This window comes from Erinaceus europaeus, chromosome 21, assembly GCF_950295315.1.
Source record: "Erinaceus europaeus chromosome 21, mEriEur2.1, whole genome shotgun sequence".
Lineage (NCBI taxonomy): Eukaryota > Metazoa > Chordata > Mammalia > Eulipotyphla > Erinaceidae > Erinaceus > Erinaceus europaeus.
In genome coordinates, this window is record NC_080182.1 from 2,311,219 (window position 1) to 2,332,055 (window position 20,837).

General features: G+C 44.9%; 1 protein-coding gene across 3 annotated transcripts in view; it reads right to left on the bottom strand.

Moving 5' to 3' along the window:
- ALDH1L1 (aldehyde dehydrogenase 1 family member L1) overlaps nucleotides 1-16,803 on the bottom strand; it is a 70,343-nt gene extending 53,540 nt beyond the window's left edge. The window contains exon 1 of one of the 3 annotated variants that reach the window (XR_009547035.1): nucleotides 16,707-16,803. The gene's annotated coding sequence lies outside the window, so the exon portion shown is untranslated. Of the gene's footprint in view, nucleotides 1-16,199; nucleotides 16,260-16,706 lie in introns of those variants that run through there. The other 2 variants (XM_007526874.3, XM_016189906.2) reach the window with 2 other exon arrangements.
- Nucleotides 16,804-20,837: the final 4,034 nt, after the last annotated feature.

The window sequence follows — 20,837 nt, forward strand, 5'->3', positions numbered from 1 at the left end:
AAGCAGAGGCCCTCCCAGGTGAGCTATCTGATTGATGCACACTTTTCTGTTGAATAAGTAGCTGGGAATAGAGTTTCTGGGTCACAGGTAGGACAAGGTCCAGCTAGAGCGGATCCTGCCAGTTTTCCAAAGTGGCCATACCGGTTTCCACCTGCTCCACGGCTTGGCATGGGGTCTGTTTCACCTTAACTACTTTGCTGCTATGAGAGGAGGCTGTGTCACAGGGACTTTAAGCTGCACTTGTTTGGTGACTAGTGAAGTTGAGCACCTTCGATTCGTTTATAGATCACTTGGATATCTTTTTAAAAAATTTTTTATTTATGGGATAGTGGCGTACCTGGTTGAGTGCACATTACAATGCCCAGAGACCTGGGTTCAAGCCCCCCAGCCCCCACCTGCAGGGAGAAAGATTTGAGTGGTGAAGCAGGGCTACAGGTGTCTCTCTGTCTCTCTTCCTCTCTATCTCCCCCTTCCCTCTCGATTTCTGCCTAATTCTATCCAATAAAGATAATACAAGACATTGAAATTCTTTTAAAAGTTATTTATGTATTGTTTTATAAAGACAGAGAGAAATTGAGAAGGGAGTGGCAGATAGAAGAGGGAGAGAAAGAGAGAGAGACCTGTAGCAATATTTCACCACTTGTGAAGCTTTCCCCTGCAGGTGAGGACCAGGGGTTTGCACCAGGGTCTTTGCGCACTGTAGTGTGTGCACTTAACCTGGTGCGCCGCTGCCTGGCTATCATTTGGTTATCTTTATGCATATAGCATCGGAATTACCTTGTAGTCTTTTGCCTATTTTTTCACTTCTGTGGATGGTCTTTTATTTGCTTATTTACAGGGGATTAAACAGTTTGTTGTGTTTTTCTTTAATTATTATCCAGACTATGAGACTAAAGAACGTTAACTCAAAACGCATCACAGATTGAAATGCCAACATAGAGAAGACAGCCGAGGGGACAGGTGGTGGCGCACCTGGCTGAGCGCACATGATACAGGGCTCAAGGACCCGGGTTCTTGGCCCCAGTCCCCACCTGCAAGGGGAAAACTTTGCGAGTGGTGAAGCAGGGCTGCAGGTGTCTCTGTCTCTCTCTGTGTCTCTTCCTATCACCCCCTTCCCTCTCAATTTCTGGCTGTCTCTGTCAAATAAATAAATATTAAAAAAAAAAGACAGCCGAGGAGGCTCAGTGACTTTGAGCATCTGGTGATGTTTTAGATACAGTACTAGAGGCACAAAACATGAGAGAAAGAAAATAAGATGCTGAATGTCACTAAGATTAAAAACTTCTGTTCTAGAGAGGGAAACTCAAAGCAGGATTTGACTGAATTTGGAGAAGGGCACCAAAGTAAAAACCCTGGGTTGAGGGTGAAGATGGATGTTCAGCTTCATGGGGTAGGGGTGGGGAGTGGGAGGGGGTGTGGGATGGGACACAGTCTTTTGGGTGGGAGTGATGTTTATGTATACTCCTATTAATCTGTAGTCATATAAATCACTATTTAATTATTATGAGAAGGGAAAAATTGATTGAATGTCTCAAACTTTTTAATGCACAGACCATAGGCTAAGTCTTTGATATGTTGATTCTCTTAAAAGCTTAGACCAGGGAGTCGGGCTGTAGCGCAGTGGGTTAAGCGCAGGTGGCGCAAAGCACAAGGACCGGCATAAGGATCCCGGTTCGAACCCCAGCTCCCCACCTGCAGGGGAGTCGCTTCACAGGCGGTGAAGCAGGTCTGCAGGTGTCTATCTTTCTCTCCTCCTCTCTGTCTTCCCCTCCTCTCTCTGTCCTATCCAACAACAACGACAACAACAATAATAACTACAACAAAAAAACAAGGGCAATAAAAGGGAATAAATAAATAAAATTAAAAAAAAAAAAGCTTAGACCAGGGAGAATAGAAGCAACCAGTGGCACAGCTATATGCAAATAATGTCAAAGGACATAAATTATGGTGATGTTGTGTATGATACAGCAAATCCTAACAAAGGGATATCTCAAAGTTAACCCAATTGCCAAATAATGTGATTACAGCAATAACTATCTATTGCCTTCTTAAACCCTAAGACAGCAGGAACCTCCCACTTCCTCTATAGAGCCTCTATTTCCCCAGTCCTGGAGCCTTGGCTGGAGAAGCTTCTTGGAGACATGTGCAAGACCCTCAGTTTATTCTCCAATGGTGCCTTAAACAAACAAACAGACAGGACCCAGCAGACAGTCTCCTTCTTAAAGGGTACACTTGCACGTGGGAGCAGCATATGTGAGGCAAACGACACAAATGACAGTCTGAGGTGTCTCTCACCTCTTTGTCTCCTTTTCCTTCTCTTTATCTCACTATCTCAAAAAAAAAAAAGAAAGAAAAAGGGTTATCCACTCTATTTGGAAAAATAAAAACAAAACAAGCAGTCCATTTGGAGTGGTGGAATCGCACAGGTTCAATGTCCAGTGAAGGTCTGGTAGTAAAACATAAAACAAACAAAATAAATAAAAATAACTAAAACAACACAAACCAACACTAAGCTACCAGTACACATACCTATTACAATGGCCAAACTCTGAAACACTGACAGCACTAAATGCTGGTGAGGATGTGGAGGGACAGAATTGTTTGTTTGTTCATTGCAAGTAGAAATGCAAAATGATATAGTCACTTTGGAAGACAGTTTGGCAGTTTCCTATAAAATTAAACACACTCATGCCTACAACCCAGCAATTATGCACCGTAGTAGTTACCCAAATAAGTTGAAAAAATATGTGAGTAACCCACAAAATTATGTTCATGGGATTTATAGTAACAGTATTCATCATTGTCAAAAGGTGCAGGCAACCAGGGTATGCTTCAGGGGATTAGTGGAGAGGTAAACTATATCCAGTGGTCTGTTATCTCCAGATAACGGATGATTGTTTAGAACTTTAAAATACTGAGGATCAGAAAAGTAACTCACTTGAGTTGGTCGATGCTGGCCCCCACCAGATTGAAGTTTAAAAAAAAATGCGTTTACTTATCTATTGATTCATTATGAAAGAGAAAATGAGCTGTCGAGGACCACTCAGCTCTGGCACGTGGAAGTGCTACGGACTGGGTGTAGGTCCCTGGGGCCTCAGGCTGACAAGCTCTCTGCTGTCTCCCTAGTCCCGGCCGCCGTTTCCTTGTTTCCTGAGGTCCCGGGAAAGTCGCTCCTGGCAGTCTCCAGGAGTCTCCACATGCTTTTCAATGATTTTTATGGTGGGAAGAGGGAGCAAGAACTTGACTTTGCCTAGTTAGTCATTTTGTGGACATCACTTTCTCAAGCTTTTCATTAATCTCAGTATGTGGTAGTTCCAGCCCTCTATTTTGCTTTTTTGCTTAATTTTTTTAAAAAATATTTATTTATTTCCCTTTGTTGCCCTTGTTTTTTTTATTGTTGTAGTTATTATTGTTGTTGTTGATGTCATTGTTGTTGGATAGGAAAGAGAGAAGTGGAGAGAGGAGGGGAAGACAGAGTGAGGGAGAGAAAGACAGACACCTGCAGACCTGCTTCACCGCCTGGGAAGCGACTCCCCTGCAGGTGGGGAGCCGGGGCTGGAACCGGGATCTTCTCTCCAGTCCTTGTCTTCGCGTCACGTGTGCTTAACCCGCTGCGCTACTGCCCGACTCCCTTTTGCTTAATTTTTATTTAATATACTTTAATGTGAGAGCACACATGTACGAGAGAGAGAGAGGAGAGAAACACTACTCAGTTCTGGCTTATGGTGGTGCAGGAGTCTGAACCTGGTACCTCAGAGTTTCAGATATGAAAGTCTTTCTGTATAACCACTATGTTATCTCCCCAGCACTGTGACCGATTTTATCAGTTCAACACTCCCGCAAAAATCATGTCCAATTTCTCCTCAAATACATTTTCTGTTTTTTTTTTTTGGAATGGTTTATAATATAGTTCTTTTTTTATTTTTATTTTCCCTTTTGTTGCCCTTGTTGTCTTTTTATTGTTGTTGTAGTTATTATTATGGTTGTTGTGATAGGAACAGAGAAAAATGGCGAGAGGAGGGGAAGACAGAGGGGGAGAAAAAGACACCTGCACACCTGCTTCACCACCTGTGAAGCAACTGCCCTGCAACTGGGGAGCCGGGGGCTCGAACCGGGATCCTTGAGCTTTGTGCCACATGCGCTTAACCCGCTGCGCTACCACCCGACTCCCTATAATATAGTTCTTTTTTTCCCTCACCACTTCCATCACCGTAGGGTTGCAGCCCCACCCCCACCCCCCGAGATAGCTCTATAGTTCTCCCACAGTCTTAGATAGAGGGTGACTTTGATCACATCAGCATGTCCAGCCCACAGTCTTAGATAGAGGGTGACTTTGATCACATCAGCCTGTCCAATTCTCTTTATTCCACATAGGAGTGAAACCATTCTGTAGCTGTCCGTTACCTCCTTCCTTGCTTCACTACGCATAATCTTTAATTCCATCCACTTTATCCCTAGAGACACAATGTCATCTTTTTATTGCCGAGTAGTACTCCACTGTGTGTATAAACCATAAACTTTTATCCCGCCATCTGTCAAAGGGCATTTTGGTTGTCTACAAGTTTTTGCTATTGTGAATAAATTCACTCTGAACATGGGGGTGCCTACGTCCCTCCAGATCAGTATTGTATCTTTTGGGTAAGCACCTAGCAGTGGAATCACTGGATCCTAAGGTATTTCCATTTGTATTTCTTTAAGGCTTCTCCACACTGTTCTCCGTAACGGCTGCACCAACTTGCATCCCACCAGAAATATAGTAGAGTTGCTCTCTCTGCACATCCTCTCCAACGCTGAGCTTCTCTTGTTTTATGACTAGAAACCTTTTCACAGGTGTGAGGTGGAATCTCATTGTGGTTTTAATTTGCATTTCTCTAAGGATGAGTGACCTGGAGCATTTCTGCACATGTCTGTGGGGCACGTGTATCTCTTCTTAATAGACATATTCCTATCTTCTGCCCACTTTTTTATCGGGCTGTTCTTTTTCTTTTTGTTGAGCTGTATGAGTTCTTTAGAGATGTTGTTGTCAACCACTTGTTGAGGTATACAGTATGCAAATGTCTTTCTCCGCTTGTTAGGTTTCTTGTTTATTCTTATGAAAGTTTCTTTTGATGTGTAGCAGCTTTTCAGTTTGATACAGTCCCATTTGTTCATGTTTGGTTTTGTTTCCCTTGCCCATGGGGTGGAGTCTCTAAATACGTCTATAATGCTAAGGTTCTGAACTATTTCACCCGTGTATTACTCTTTGGTCCATTTTGAGTTAATTTTGGTGCATAGTGTTAGGTGGTGGTCTACTTTCATTTTTTTCTACATGTCCAGTTCAAATACATTTTCTTTATTTATATATAACTTATATATAAATTACATGTCTATAATTTATTTATTTATTTATGAGAAAGCTAGGAAGAGAGAGAAAGAAGCAGACATCACTCTGGCACACGTGCTGCCAGAGATCAAACTCAGGACCTCATGCGTGAGAGCCCAAAGCTTTACCACTGCGCCACCTCCTGGACCACCAAATACATTTTCTTCTTTTTCATTCTTTTGGAGACTCCAAACGCCTTTATTTTAGGCAATTTAACTATGTGACATATGTGTTTTAAGTTCCTTTCCTTTTTCTCTTTCCTCTTCTTGTTTCTCTGTTTGTTACCATCGGATTGTCTTGAAGTTTACTAGTACTTCCTTCGGACAGATCTAGTTTGCCATGAAACCCATCCAAGCTGGGCAGTAGCGCAGTGGGTTAAGCGCATGTGGCGCAAAGCACAAGGACCAGCATAAGGATCCCGGTTCAAGCCCCCGGCTCCCCACCTGCAGGGGGGTCACTTCACAGGCGGTGAAGCAGGTCTGCAGGTGTCTGTCTTTCTCTCCCTCTCTCTGTCTTCCCCTCCTCTCTCCATGTCTCTCTGTCCTATCCAACAATGACATCAATAACAACAATAATATCTACAACAATAAAACAACAAGGGCAACAAAAAGGAATAAATAAATATTAAAAAAGAGAAATGCATCCAAGTAAATTATTCATTTTGAATAGTGTTTTTAGTCATAGTGTGTCCAAAGGATTATTTTATTTTATTTTATTTTATTTTATTTTATTATTTGATATAGACAGAGAGAAATTGAGAGGGAGGGAGATAGAGAAGGAGAGAGACAGACACCTGTAGTTCTACTTCACCACTTGTGAAGCTTTCCCCCTGCAGGCGGGGACCAGGGGCTTGAACCCAGGTCCTTACGCACTGTCACATGTGCACTCAACCAGGTGCACCACCGCCTGCCCCCCGCAAGGGTTATTTTAATATGAATTATAAAGATACGACAAAAACACAATCTTCTCTATTTTTTTGAATCCACTAATGTTAGTTAATATCCTTACTGAGTAATTTGAGAGTCTAGAAAATCTGCTAGTCTGTTTTTGTTTGTTTTTTCTCTTTGTTATTGTTCATATCTTTGCAAATATTTCAGAGTTTTTCTGTCGACTACCATATATTGTGTATTTAAAAGATAGAGTCATAGGGTAGATAGCATAATGATTATGCAAGCAGACTCTTATGCCTGAGGCTCCAAAGTCCTAGGTTTAATGCCCCGAACCACCATAAATCAAAGCTGAGCAGTGCTCTGGAAAAAAATAATAATAAAAGAGATTCTACTGAGAGCATTATATTCTGGGCAAACATAGAGTGAGGAGTGGCAAGTGCCTTAATCCAGTCCTGTGTTGATTTGGATTATGCTTTGCTGCAGTTCTAGTAGACTTTAGTTTACCTCTGATCTATCCTGTTTCCTAGCTCTAAGTTTTCTAAAACTTCTAAATTTAAATTTGGTCAACGCTTTTGTTTCCATAGCACTGAGGACAGTAGGGATTTCTGTTCTGCTTTTCAGAGACTCTTGGCTTAACTCAGCCACCCTCCTCCTGAAGCTGGGGAACTCACCAACTAACCTGGAGAAGCAGCCTGGGGGCAGCAAGGTTGTCACTTTATTCTTGAGTGCCCAGAGAAACCTCTGCCAGTTCCTCTGTCCCCCGCAGCAGTCCTGGCCTGAAACCAAGCCAAGACTCCCAGGCTCCACTCCTTTTCTTCCACATGTCAGGCATATATATATTTGGATAGAGAGAGAAAAATTGAGAGGAGAGGGGGAGGGAGGCAGAGGAGGAGAGAGGGAGAGAAGAGAGAGAGAAAGAGAGAGAGAGAGACCTGTAACACTGTTCCTCCATTCATGAAGCATTCTCCTTGCAGGCAGGGACTTGCACACTGTAATATGCAGGCTGCACCAGGTCTGCCACAGTCCAGCTCTCATATGCTAGTTCCTAAGTGCCCGCACGGTAAAAGAGACATTGCCCTAGCTTTTTCTCTGAAAGCTCCTATTCCTCTCAAGTTTCATTTCCTCTGGCCCTCACTGCAGATGAGGGTCCTTCCTGTCTGGAGATGGACAGCTACAGATAAAAAATGCACCCCACTTTCCCAGTTGTTCTAAGTGGGGGGGTATCGGCCTTCCTTGGAATACTCTATGCCATTCATTCAAAATGCATAAAAAAAATTTGTAGAAAACAAACTTAGAGAAGGATAAAAGCACTTTTCTTTCTTTCTTTCTTTCTTTCTTTCTTTCTTTCTTTCTTTCTTTCTTTTCTTTGTATTCTATTTGTTCTTTTAGTTCTCTTGCTTTTATCTGGTACCAGGGATTGAACTCAGAGCCTCATACATACAAAGAATGGGCTCTATCTCTGATCACGCCCCCCAATCAAATAAATAAAATTTATAAGGAAATTTTGAGCACCTTGAAATAATGTGGCTGTGTTACCCCCCACACACACACACACACACACACACAGACAATGAAAGCTCTAAAGTAAGTGATTGTACTCCTACCCATTCTTACAGACATTTACAAAGCCATGATATCTGAGTTCTACTTACAAATGACCTCGAGTGCTAGTGGGAATGCAAAGTGTGGAAAGCACCCTAGAGATATCTCAGAATGCTAGGAATGGATTTACCCTTTGAGCAGGTAATTCTACTCCTCGGTATATATTCAAAGGAAGCAAATACACCCATCCAAAGAGAATAGTGTACCCTTATGTTCGTAGCAGCACAGTTTATAATAATCCAAACATGGAAGGAAACAACCCAGATGCCCAAAGACTGATGAGTGGCTAGAAAAGTTGTGGTATGTGTATATACACGATGGAATACTACTCAGTTGTTAAAATCTCCTTCCTCTCATCCTGGATACAGCTTAAAGGAATCATGCTAAACCCATGCACTCTACCAGGTGCGCCACCAGTCAACCCTGGTCCCAAGTTAGTCCTACTTGAGACATTATATCGTCCCCACCTGCAGGGGGAAAGCTTCATGAGTGGTGAAGCAGGGCTGCAGGTGTCTCTTTATGCCTCTCCCCCTATCTCCCCTCCCCTCTCAACCTCTGTGTCTATCCAATAATAAATTAATACAAATGAAAAACAAATTTAAAACAATGCCATGTGATAACACTTGCACAAAAGCCTTATGGGTATGAGTATGTATGATCATTACAATACGCATATACATTCTTCTTCCCACACATAAATGTACACAGACATAACTTCAGGTTATGGCAACCCTAACATGCCACTCTACACACACATCTGTACAGATCACATTTAGACTCACTTTGATCACAAAATAGGGAGGAGAGCAGAACATTAAAAGGTTGGCTGAGTGGGACAGGGATGATTTTGTTTGACTGCACTGCGATAACTCATTTTCGTCAGGAGTAGCTCCGTGAGGGGCTGGCTCCCTCTGGTCTCGTGTGGAGACTTTGTGATGGGTCACCCACAAATGATCATGCTAAGGGAGTAGCTTTCATTCAGAAAAGGGTTTAAGAAACGTTCTCCCCCTTTTCTATGCCTCCCTTTGGCGCATGCCTGGCTGACTCCTCCAGCTTATAGTGTCGGGAGGATTCTTGGAAATACTGTCTGTGTCTCCCGAGCATTGGGCCTGTTAGGCCCAAGAGATACGGTGCTCATTAAGGTGCCCATGTAGTCTTCAGAACTGACTGAGACTGCTGGGAGAGGGATGGTGGGTGTTTCTGGTGACCCATTACATCACATAGGAAGACCTTTATAATTCCCAGGAGATGCTGAGGCGTATATGACTATTTGTTGTGTTTGACCAAGTTGTCCCACCACCTGGACCCATGTACATTCATTCTAGGCATCCCAGGGCCACCTAAAGCTTAGGGAGGGGGTGTCTCATTACACCTCCATACTTTGATAGACTTAAGGGTGCCATTCTTATGGGGGGGTCACTCTCTGCATTGACTTCCTCCTCTGTATTTGCATGTCCTTGTCAAGTTGGATCCAATCTGCTGGAAATGTAATGGCTGACTTCCTGGGTCACCTCCCAATACCTGGCTATGTATTTTCTTTGCCTCCAGGGTTATCGCTGGGGCTCAGTGCTTGCACTACTAATCCACTGCTCCTGGAGGCCATTTACCCATTTTTGTCGTCCTTGTTGCTATTGCCGGATAGGACAGGGAGAAGTCAAGAGAGGGGATGAGAGAAAGATAGATATCTGCAGACCTGCTTCACCGCTTGTGAAGTGACCTCCCCTGCAGAGAGCCGGGGGCTCGAACTGGGATCCTTATGACAGAAAGGAAGGATGACTAGGGGATGATCCCACTCATAGACAGAAGTTGAAAAATAAGAACAAAAGGGAAAACAGAGCAGAACTTGGACTGGATTTGGTATATTCCACCAAAGTAAAAGACTCTGGGGGTGGGAGTGGAAGGAAGGGTTCAAATCCTAGAATGTGATGGCGGAGGAGCACCTAGAGATGGTTAGATTATGTGGAAAACTGAGAAATGTCACACATGTATGAACTACTGTATTTTACTATCAATCTCCCCAATAAAGAAAAAATAAGTGAGATAAGCCAGAAAGAGAAGGATAGATATGGGATGATCTCACTCACATCGAGAAGTTGAGAAATAAGAACAGAAGGGGAAACACAAAGCAGAACTTAATTGGATTTGGTGTATTGCAGCAAAGTCAAGGACTCTGGGGGTGGGGATGGGGTCTTTCAGATCCTGGTGCAAGATAGGGAAGGGGACCTGGGGGGGGGCTTAGAATGCAGAAAACTGAGAAATTGTACACATGTACCAACAACTGCATTTACTGCTGACTAAAAACCATTAATCCCCGAAATAAAAAAATAAAAACAAAAAAAGAAGATCTCTTGGTCTAACTTTAGTTTCTCACTTTAGATAAGAAATAGGGGTACACCCCCCAATAAATAAACAACTTTTTAAAAATAGAGGTACAAAAGAACACTAACTTCTTTCTCAATGCATTTGTAAGCAAAGCAGCAGTCTTCTAGGATAATAAATGATGGCATTAGATGTCTTAGAAGACAAAGGGGACTGATAAGCATTTTCTAGCAAGAATGTTCCATGATTAGCATGAGCCAATCTGCAGAGGGAGAGCTCCGCACGCAGCAGAGAGTCCTAACAGCTGTGCCAGTCATCTAGAGGGGAAAGGCTGGAGGGGACAGGGGACGGGGGACAGGGGTGGACAAGGCAGGAGCCTATCCATGTAACCTAGCCTTCGCCATTTTTACTGTCTTCCATCTTGGGTGAGAGCTAGAGAAGTAGACAGCTACACAGAGTGAAAATGTGGTCTTTCCCAAAAAAGACTGGCTTATCTTGACACAAAGAAGCATTTCTCTAAGAGAGTAAGATCAGCCTAGTGTGAAAAGTGCATTTACTGAAAGCAAATTAAATCCAGAGTCTCAGGGCCAGCCTGTGAAGTCACACTGTAGTCATGGTAGTCATGGCAACTGCTTTCACAGAAAAGAAATGTGGGGGGGGGGGGGGGCGGGGAGGGGGTTGAACTGCAAGAAAAGACACCAATAGCCCTAGAATCACCAGGAAAACATCACGAAAGAGCAGTGTTGGGGGGCTGGTGGTGACTCACCTGGTGGACGGCACCTGCTATTATGCCGGAAGACCTGAGTTTGAGCTCTGGGCCAGCACATGACAGCACTTATGGGGGATGAGGGGAGAGTGTCACAAATAGTGCACCCGTCTGCAGTGTCTCTGCTTTTCTCTCCCTGTTACCCCCTCTCTTTCTGTCCCTCACCATCTATCTAGAGGAAAGAAAAGACATGGCCACCAGGAGCAGCAGAGTCATGGAGGGACTGAGCTCCAGTAATAACCCTGGTGGCAGAACTAACTACATCGTCTCAATAAAAGCACTGCTGATTTTACTGAGAAATCACGCAACGTCACAAATGAATTATAAAAGTAAATCAAAATACGGTGGAGCGCTATGATCAGAACACTCCGACTCAATGGTGACAAGCTAGGAACTGCACTGAGACCAGCAAAATGGCAATGGCATCTCTTCTTATCACTCTTACCCAACACCCCACTGGGAATTCTACTTACACTGAGATAAGAACAGAAAAGCAGGCTGGGAAAGGACATTTTAGTCTCCTTGTTCAGAAATGACATAATTGTCCATGCAGAAAATGTCAAAGAATCAACAACAAACAACAGAACTAATAAGTAATCATGGAAAGGCTACAGGATACAAAGTTAACATACAAGAGCTAAGTGCAGCTTAGGAAGATAGCTTAGTGATTATGCAAAAGACTTCCATGCCCCAAAGTCTCAGGTTCAATCCCCAGCTTCACCAGAAGCCAGAGCTGAGCCGTGCTCTGGTAGCTCTGTGTGCATCTATCTTTCTGTCATTAAAAATAAATAATATATATATTATATATATATTTTTTAAAAAGAGCCAATCACTTTTTACATACTGGGAAAAAGGGGGGGCCATGGAATCTGAGATTTAAAACACTACACACTTACAGTAGAACCATAGATGTCATTATTTAGGTATAAATAAATAGAACAAAATACATAGATCTGTGTGAGGAGAGTCACAAAATTCTGATGACAGAAACCAAATAAAGCCTAAGTTAGTGAAGAGATCTTCCATATACATAGAGGAGACTCAATTTTTGTGATGATGTCAGTTCTTTCCAGTTTTAATACAGTCAAACATATTTTAATATATACAAATGTAGCCGACTAATCTTTGACAAATAGCAATGGCAAAAGGATAGACGTTAAAATAAGTGGTTCTTGAACAACTGAAACCAATACGGAAAAAAAAACCCAAAACCTAAAAACGTATCTGGTAAATCTAATCATAAAGTACAGAACTGCAAAACTCCTAGAAAAGATTTAGATACCACAGCAAAAATGCAGTCCATGAAAAATAAAAAGTGATAAATTGGACTTGGTTTGCATTTGAAAATCAGGGGTGTGGACACAGCATAATGGCTGTGTAAAAAGTCTCTCCTGCCTGAGGCTCCTAGGTTTTTCCTGAGTGTTCTGGTTTCTCTTTGTCTCTGTAGTTATTTGTCAAATAAATACAACATTTAAAAATACATTTTGAAATCATTCTGCAAAAGGCAGTATTAGAAGAATGAACAGAAGAAGCTGGGTGGTGACGCCCCTGGCTAAGCGTGAGTTATAGTACACAAGGACCCAGGTCTGAGCCCCCCTAATCCTCACCGGCAGGGGGAAAGCTTCGCAAGTGGTGAAGCAGGGCTGCAGGTGTCTCTTGTCTCTCTCCCTCTCTAACTTCCCCTCCTCTCAAATTTCTAGCTGTTTCTATTCATAAATAAAGACAGTAATTTGTTAAGAATGAAAAAGGTTGTCAAGCCAAAGAGGCATGGAAGAATCTTACATACAGGTCACGAAGTGAAAGAAGCCAGACTGAACAGGTTAGAATATACCCATGTGTACATACATACTCGATTTCAGTGGTATGACATTTTGGAAACACAGAGACAGTGAGATACAGAAATATATGGACATATAGAGACAGTGAAAAGTTCAGTGGTTGCTGGAGGCTAAGGAGTAGGGAGGGAGGGGTGAACAGATGGGTCGCAGGGGAGTTTTTAATATATAGTAGATATACCACCACTCGTTGGGACGCGGCATCATCTAAGTTCATTTCCCACGTCTACGCTCGACCGGACCTGCCAATATTCGCGGATATCTTCGCCCACCCTGTCCAACGCTTGACGTCTCGTCACCCAATCTGGTCCCCTACGCCTACACTGAACTTCTCTGTTCCAGTCTCTTGGAAACAGAGCTGGCAGTCAGCTGAGGTAAAGAACAAACACCTCATCACAGACCCCTGCAAGCGTCCACCCGGCTTTGATCTAGCACGTTATGATCGGGCCCTCCTCCATCGCTATGGAACAGGCCATGGCCGGTGCGCTGCTATGTTCCATCGCTGGGGAGCCAGAGACGACCCGAACTGCCCCTGCGGCTCCAGACAGACTATGACCCACATAGTCAACGACTGCCACCTCTCCAGATTCAAAGGAGGTCTCGAAACTTGACATCAGGCTCAACCTGATGCTGTTGACTGGCTACGGAAGAAGGGCAAACGCTAGAAGAAGAACTGGTCATTCTACATTCACCCAGGAGGGAGACTAGTACTGGGGTGGTAACACATACTGTGAAGAGGTATGATACTGGACCTCTAAAACATACAGCCATGTAAACCAAAGTTACCTCAATGATCTAAAAAAAAAAGAAAGAAAGAAAGAAAGACAGAAATCACACACAGTATACAACACAAAGTTAAGTCTTGTGAACTTTAGTTAATGCTGTTGATTCATGCGTATTGACTTTAGCTAGCACTGTCCACTTGGCAGGAATAAAAAAATGTATCGAGAGGAAAGTGGGCAGGGAGCTGTGGGGGTGCGAGGGAACTCTGTCCTCTCTGCTTAACTTACCTGCAAACTTAAAACCAGCGACAGACATGTAGTGGCCAGGGAGACAGCTCTATGGTAGAGCACAGGACTTGCATGCATGAGGTCCCAGGGTTGATCTCCCGCACCGCTTATGCCACAGCAGTGGAGTATTTCTAGTGTCTCTCTCACATTGAGAAATTAATTACTTAACCACCACAGGTAACACTGACGCAGGGCATTTTTTTTTAAAAGTCATGTAAGAAGAATGGCAAAATAGCTCACTTGGATAGCATGCCTGCTTTGCTATGCTCACAACCTAGCTTCAAGTCTGACGCCCTCAACACACTGGAAGAAGCTTTGGTGCTGTAGTCTTTTTTTCCTCTCCCCTTCCCCTTGAAAAAGTCAGCCTGGAGCAATGAAGCCTCAGCAATGGGGGGGGGGGGGCAGGGAGTGATTTATGCGTTTGAATACAGGAATAAATATATCTAGATCCTTAGTTCACATTTTTACTCCAAAATACAGCTTAATGGGTTTAACACTGAATATTAGAAAAATTTCTTCTTCTAGCGTTTGCCCCTCTTCCGTAGCCAGTCAACAGCGTCAGGTTGAGCCTGATGTAAAGTTAGACACTGACAAGTATTGGGCTTTAAAAAGTCTCACACTAAATATCACATGAACTATATGATAGATACTCCATCCATGAAGCTTTCACATGTGTCTGAAGCAATTTGCCGAAGGGGAAAACACTGATTGCCAAAAGGTGGGTGAAAATATGTTCAAATCACAAGTAATCAAAGAAGTGCTGAACCACACACAAAAGGTAGCTCGTTAAGACAATTTAATCAGCCCACATTATGAGGAAATGGACAGGCCTCTTTTGCCATGGCTGGAAAAATAAGTTGGTGCAAACTTTCTAGAGGAATACGTGGCAATAAATATGCCAAACCCTCACAATGGTTCTTTTTTCTCTTGAACTGAGCAATTTCACTTCTTAATTGTGTTTGGACAAGCATATCAATATATGAGTATGATACATTCACACTGGTGTAAACCAGGCAACTGTTAAGAAATCGTAACATACTTTCTGCTTCATCCACAGGGATGGATAGATAATCCCAAACACTCTCAACAGATAGCAGGGCTGAAGGATGTGTGTGTGTGTGTGTGTGTGTGTGTGTGTGCGCGTATGTGTGAAGGGATCTACAAAGGAATACTGAATGGCTGGCTAGAACTTTATGGATTGGGAGCTTTTTTCTGATGGCCTGTCCTTATCTTTTTCTTACCAGAACGGGTTTTGCTACTGTTGTTCTGCACTGAATACAATGTACTGCTTGTGAGGAAATTTAAGGGGTGCAAAAAAGACCTCTTTGGAAGCAGGAAGGTAGAAGGACTGTTGTGACAGCTCAGCCAGCCTTGGTCTTTGACCCAGAAATACCAGGTGTGGCGATGGGTGAGAAGCAGGAAGGAGACCACAGAGCCCACGAGGGTGGGGGCCGCCACCTCCTTTCCCATTTGGTGCTATTTCTTGGGTGTCTGGGGACATTGTGGGGTCGCCAAGGCATTGGTGGGATCTGGCCTCCTCCCCCAGGACCCAGGCTGTTGACTGCCCCAGTGGAGAGGGACAGTCCTGGGCCACTTGGGCTAAAGGGATAGTCCCCCGGGGCTCTGGGAAGGGACCCAGACTCAGCCCAGGTGACCAGCATTCAGCTTTCATTCAGAAACCAGGTTCCTCCAGCTGCCCTTAGAGGGTACCAAGCAGAGGTCTTTTCTGTCCTCTGTCTTTTCCACGATCCTGGATACTGGGGTCACCTGGACCCCCAGAACCTGCAGACCCGTTCTCACCCCTGGGAAATCCGTCCCTCACCCCAAGCCTCAGGTCCCTTGTCTCTGAAAAGGACCTTTCAGAGCGAATGTCTGACCCCAGTCAGTGCAGGAAGGGCCCCAGCAGCCAGGCACCAGGGCCGCTGAGGCCCAGACGGGGGTGCACGGGCTCCGGAGGTCCCCAAGCAACCTTGGCAGCCAGGGGTCTCTAATCATCACCTCTCCAGCCTCAGCCCAAGACACGGACCCGAGCCAAGATACCTGTCCGAAGTCGCCAGGTTCCAGAGCCCACTCCTCTTAGGCTCCCCCAGTCTGCATCTAGGGGCGTCCCTGTCCCCTGACTCTCCAGGAGGGGCCGAGGGGGTGCTGGCTCTGGGTAGACCGCCCCCCCACCACCAAGCACCACGTAGTGGGGACCGTCTGGAAGCCAGAGTCCATGACAAGAAGCGGGGTTCTCTGGTTCTCTTTCCTGTGCGCCAGGCCCCATGGGCGGCTCCAAGGCGCCCCCAGACCCGGCCCCGCGTCCCCGCGGCCAGCAGAGCGCCCTGAGCCTTCCCAGCCGGGAAGCCGGCGCGCAGGAGCCCCCAGAGGAGAGGGCATTCTGCCCTCGGTGTTCGGAGACCCGCGGGGACTCACCAAGCGCGGAGGGACTGGGGCGGCGAGGGCCTGGAGGGACCTGCAGAGCCGACGGCCGGGAGGTGGGAGCCCGCAGCCCAGCGCAGCCCAGCCCAAGGCCGAGCGAGGGAGGGAGCGAGGGAGGGGCGCGGCGGGGCGGGCCTGCGCTCACATCCCGGGGACGCGGGCCTCTGCGCTGGGTGAGGCTGCGCTCATCCTCCGGGGAGGACTGACTCTGCCATGATCCTTGCAGAGTTCACAGGGCTTCGAAAGGTCCTAAGCGCCCCTGCGTATGTGCGCCTGCCAGGCTGCATGGCTCAGAGGAAACTGTTTTCAATCCTGGTGACTTCACTCAGTCATGTTACCAACTCACTCATGTGCCAAGTCCCCGTTCTCCTTTTTTAATTAATTAATTAATTAATTAATTAATTAGTTTATTTTAGATAGTGACAAAGAAAACTTGAGAGGGAAGGGGGAGATAGGGAGGGCGAGAGAGAGAGAGAGAGAGAGAGAGAGAGAGAGATGGACCTGCAGCCCTGCTTTAGCACTCATGAGGCTTCTCTCCTGCAGGTGGGGGACCGGGTGCCTGGTCCTAGATCCTTATGCACCGTAATGTGTGCACTCAGTCAGATGTGCAGCCACTTGACCCTCCCACGCTTAAAGAAGAAACAACTGAGGGGGTCGGGCGGTAGCGCAGCGGGTTAAGCGCACGTGGTGCAAAGCGCAAGGACCCGCATAAGGATCCGGGTTCGAGCCCCTGGCTCCCCACCTGCAGGGAGGATGGCTTCACAAGCGGTAAAGCAGGTCTGCAGGTGTCTGTCTTTCTCTCCCTCTCTCTGTCTTTCCCTCCTCTCTCCATTTCTCTCTGCCCTATCCAACAACAACAACATCAATGGCAACAATAACGACAACAACAGGGGCAACAAAATGGAAAATGTAGCCTCCAGGAGCAGTGGAGCACCTAGCCCCAGAGATAATCCTGGAGGCAAAAGAAAGAAAGAAAGAAAGAAAGAAAGAAAGAAAGAAAGAAAGAAAACTAGCAAATGTTATGCATGTACAAACTATTGTATTTACTAAAAAAGAAGAAGAAACAAGTGGGTCAGGAGATAGCTCAACCTGTTAGAAAACCAACTTGCAGGCCAGGAGCCCCTGAGGTTGGTAGGTTCAATCCTCAACACTGGCTAATGTGAGTGCTGCGCTGATCCAGCCTGTCTCTCTCTCGTCATACTAAATAAAAAAAAATTTATTGTGTGTGCTTGGGGGAGGGGGTCCTGCAGGGCATCACTGCTCCAGCCAAATTTTTCAGATAGGAGAAAGACACACACAGAGAGAGACAGAGACAGAGACAGAGAGAGGGAGAGAAAGAGAGAGAGAGAAACAGAGACAGAGAGACAGAGACAGAGAGAGACAGACAGAGACAGAGAGAGACAGAGAGACAGACACAGAGAGAGACAGAGACAGAGAGAGACAGAGAGAGATAGAGAGACAGAGACAGAGTACAAAGCTTCCTGCTGTGCTGTGGGAACCAGGCTCAAACCTACATCTCTTCATGACAGACTTGACAACTTCCCAAGTGAACTTTCTCTCCAGCCTGTAAATGAATCTTTTTTTTTCTTTAATAAACAAGTGTAGCTTTTTGTTTTTTAATGTCAAGACCCAAGACTTAATACCTAACTTATCTGTATTTTCCTTCCCTCTCCAAAGTGAAACATTAAACTGTGTATTCACTTAACAGTAGGACTTTCAAAAATGTTTAAAGTTGCCTTCATTTTTTTTTAATCTTTTTTTTTTTTTTGCCTTCCCTTTAAAAAAAATTTTATGGATCAACTGTCAACGTCCATGTTCAGCGGGGAAGCAATTACAGAAGCCAGACCTTCCACCTTCTGCACCCCACAATCACCTTGGGTCCATACTCCCAGAGGGATAAAGAATAGCAAAGCTATCAAGGGAGGAGATGGGATACGGGCTTCTGATGGTGAGAATTGTGTGGAGTTGTACCCCTCTTATCCTATGATTTTGTCAGTGTTTCATATATATATAATGCAGAGACACCTTCGCACAAACACCTCAACGAATGCTTGGACATAGACCTGGGTACTTCATGGCTAAGACAAAATGACCAGTAGGATTGGCCCTCACAAGTCCGCTCCTGTCACCTTGGTGGCCTGTACATTTTGTTAGAGGATGCCTGATAAATCTGTTAGAACACACTGCCTCCCACAACCATCAAGCGGTGTTTACTTTTGATATCCCGTATTATAGACTGTGATTTAGCACTAGCAATGCTTAAATGTGATCAGACAAAGTTGGGAGCTGGGTGGCATCCATCTGTGCAAGGACCCAGATTCAAGCCTCTGGTCCCCACTTGCTGAGGGAGGGGGGGAGCTTCAGGAGCAGCAGAATAGTGCTGCATGTTTCTCTCTTTCTCTTCCATTCTCTAGTCCTGTTTCTCTTTAAAAAAAAAAAAAGAAGAAGAAGAAGAACAATAAAGTAGCCACTGGGAACTCTGGAATCATCATGTAAGTGCCAAGCCCAGTAATAACTCTGGTGGAAAAAAAAAAGTCCATTAATCTTATGGCTACATGATAAGGGAGTGAGAGAAGGAAAAGGTCACATACACATATGCTCATATATGCACACACCTCTTTGTTACACATGAAGGAAAATTACTCTTGACAAATTCTGTCCTGGCTCCTGTCATTGGTCATGTGGCCCCAGCTGGTGTTGATAGCTGCATTCCTTTTTTTTTTTCTTTTTAAAGATTTTATTTATTTATTAATGAGAAAGATAGGAGGAGAGAGGGAAAGAACCAGACATCACTCTGGTACATGTGCTGCCAGGGATTGAACTCAGGACCTCCTGCTTTAGAGTCCAGTGCCATAGCCACTGTGCCACCTCCTGGACCATGATAGCTGCATTCTTCCAAAAGCTTTTCTGAAATCTTTTTTTAAATATATATATATATATATATATATATATGTATATTTCCTTATTTTTTATTTTAATGAACAGAGATACAGAGGAAAGGATAGACTAAGAGATCAGAGCTCTGCTCAGCTCTGGTTTATGGTGGTGCTAAGGATTAAACCTGGAACCTCAGAGCCTCAGACATGATAGTCTTTTGCAGAACCATTATGCTGTCTCTCCAGGCTGCCATTCTGAATTCTATTTGCACTCAGCAAGCACTTCAAATGGCCTAAATCCTGTTTGTCATGGTGGGGTGACCTGCTCCACTTCCCTCCTACAGACAGGTACCAGGGACTTGAACCTAGGTCCTTGCTCACTATAATGTGCGCACTTAACCAGGTGCTCCACCACCTGGCCCCAGAAGCCAACGCTTCATCCCACACTGCTTGATGATGCCCTCTGGGGAGTCAGGAACATGCCTCTGCCAGCTCTGTCGGTCGTGCAGAGAATGACTGTTCATCTCGTCTAATTCATCTGCATTATTTCTTTGCTTGTTTATTTTTGCAAAGCGTGGACCTTGTGGACACTTGATTTCACCACTCCCCGGCCATGTTTCCCCACTGCGATAGATAGATAGATAGACAGACAGACAGATAGATAAAGAAACACATTATTAATATTAGAATTTGCCCCAGTGCCATAATTCTTCCCAGTGTAGTGCGATGGCTCAAGGAACATATCCCTCTGGCTCCTGGATACACAAGGCTTCAAGCTTCACTCTTTTGGGGAACTTTCCCCAACCTTCCTCCCTTGTAAATTCCCAAATGCATAGCACAGAACACCCTGTGATATCACTATCCTTCTCTCAACTGTAGCTCTTTGAGGCCTGGGGCAGGGGGCATCTGTGCTCCCCAGATCCCCACATGGTATCTATGTGGCTGGAGGGTAGCAGGGGCTTGCACAGCCCTCAGTGAAGGGGTTTCCTGGCTCAGGGCCACATGGACCATGGGTGACCGATGGCTGCAGAGATGACTGTCTTTCTGTTGTTTAAGGGTAATCAGCATGTCCTCTGGGAACTCAGGTGCCCTGTGTACACTGCAGGGGAAACATTAACCTGACAGGGTCTATGGCCTCTAGGAAATCAAAGTGAGCGACTGAACTTGCTTTTCTGACCTGGGGCTGGTGTTCCCTTTTGTTCAACTGCTGAGGGTTCCTGTTGTAATGCAAAGTGAGCCCTCCCCACACTGCTACCATAACGACAGGAGCTATTTGCACTGTGAAGTGTCACCCTTAGAGCTGTTTCCCGGTGGGAAGCCACCGTTCCACCCGTTTTTCTTCAACCTTCCTCTTAAACTAGCGAACAGGTGAGTTTATAATCTGCTGTAGCCCATTTGGCCTGCTACAGCACAATGCTGATGAAACTGGAAATTGGAGAAGAAAAGACAGAGAAAACCAGAGTTTCTTCACACCAGACCCAGAGTAGCTCACGCTATAACATTTTCTGGGCCTCAACTCTCAGTGAAATTTCTCTTTCATGCCATAACACTACACAATCTGGGCCTCAACTCTCAGTGAAATTTCCCTTTCATGCCATAACACTACACAATCTGGGCCTCAACTCTCAGTGAAATTTCCCTTTCATGCCATAACACTACACAATCTGGGCCTCAACTCTCAGTGAAATTTCCCTTTCATGCCATAACACTACACAATCTGGGCCTCAACTCTCAGTGAAATTTCCCTTTCATGCCA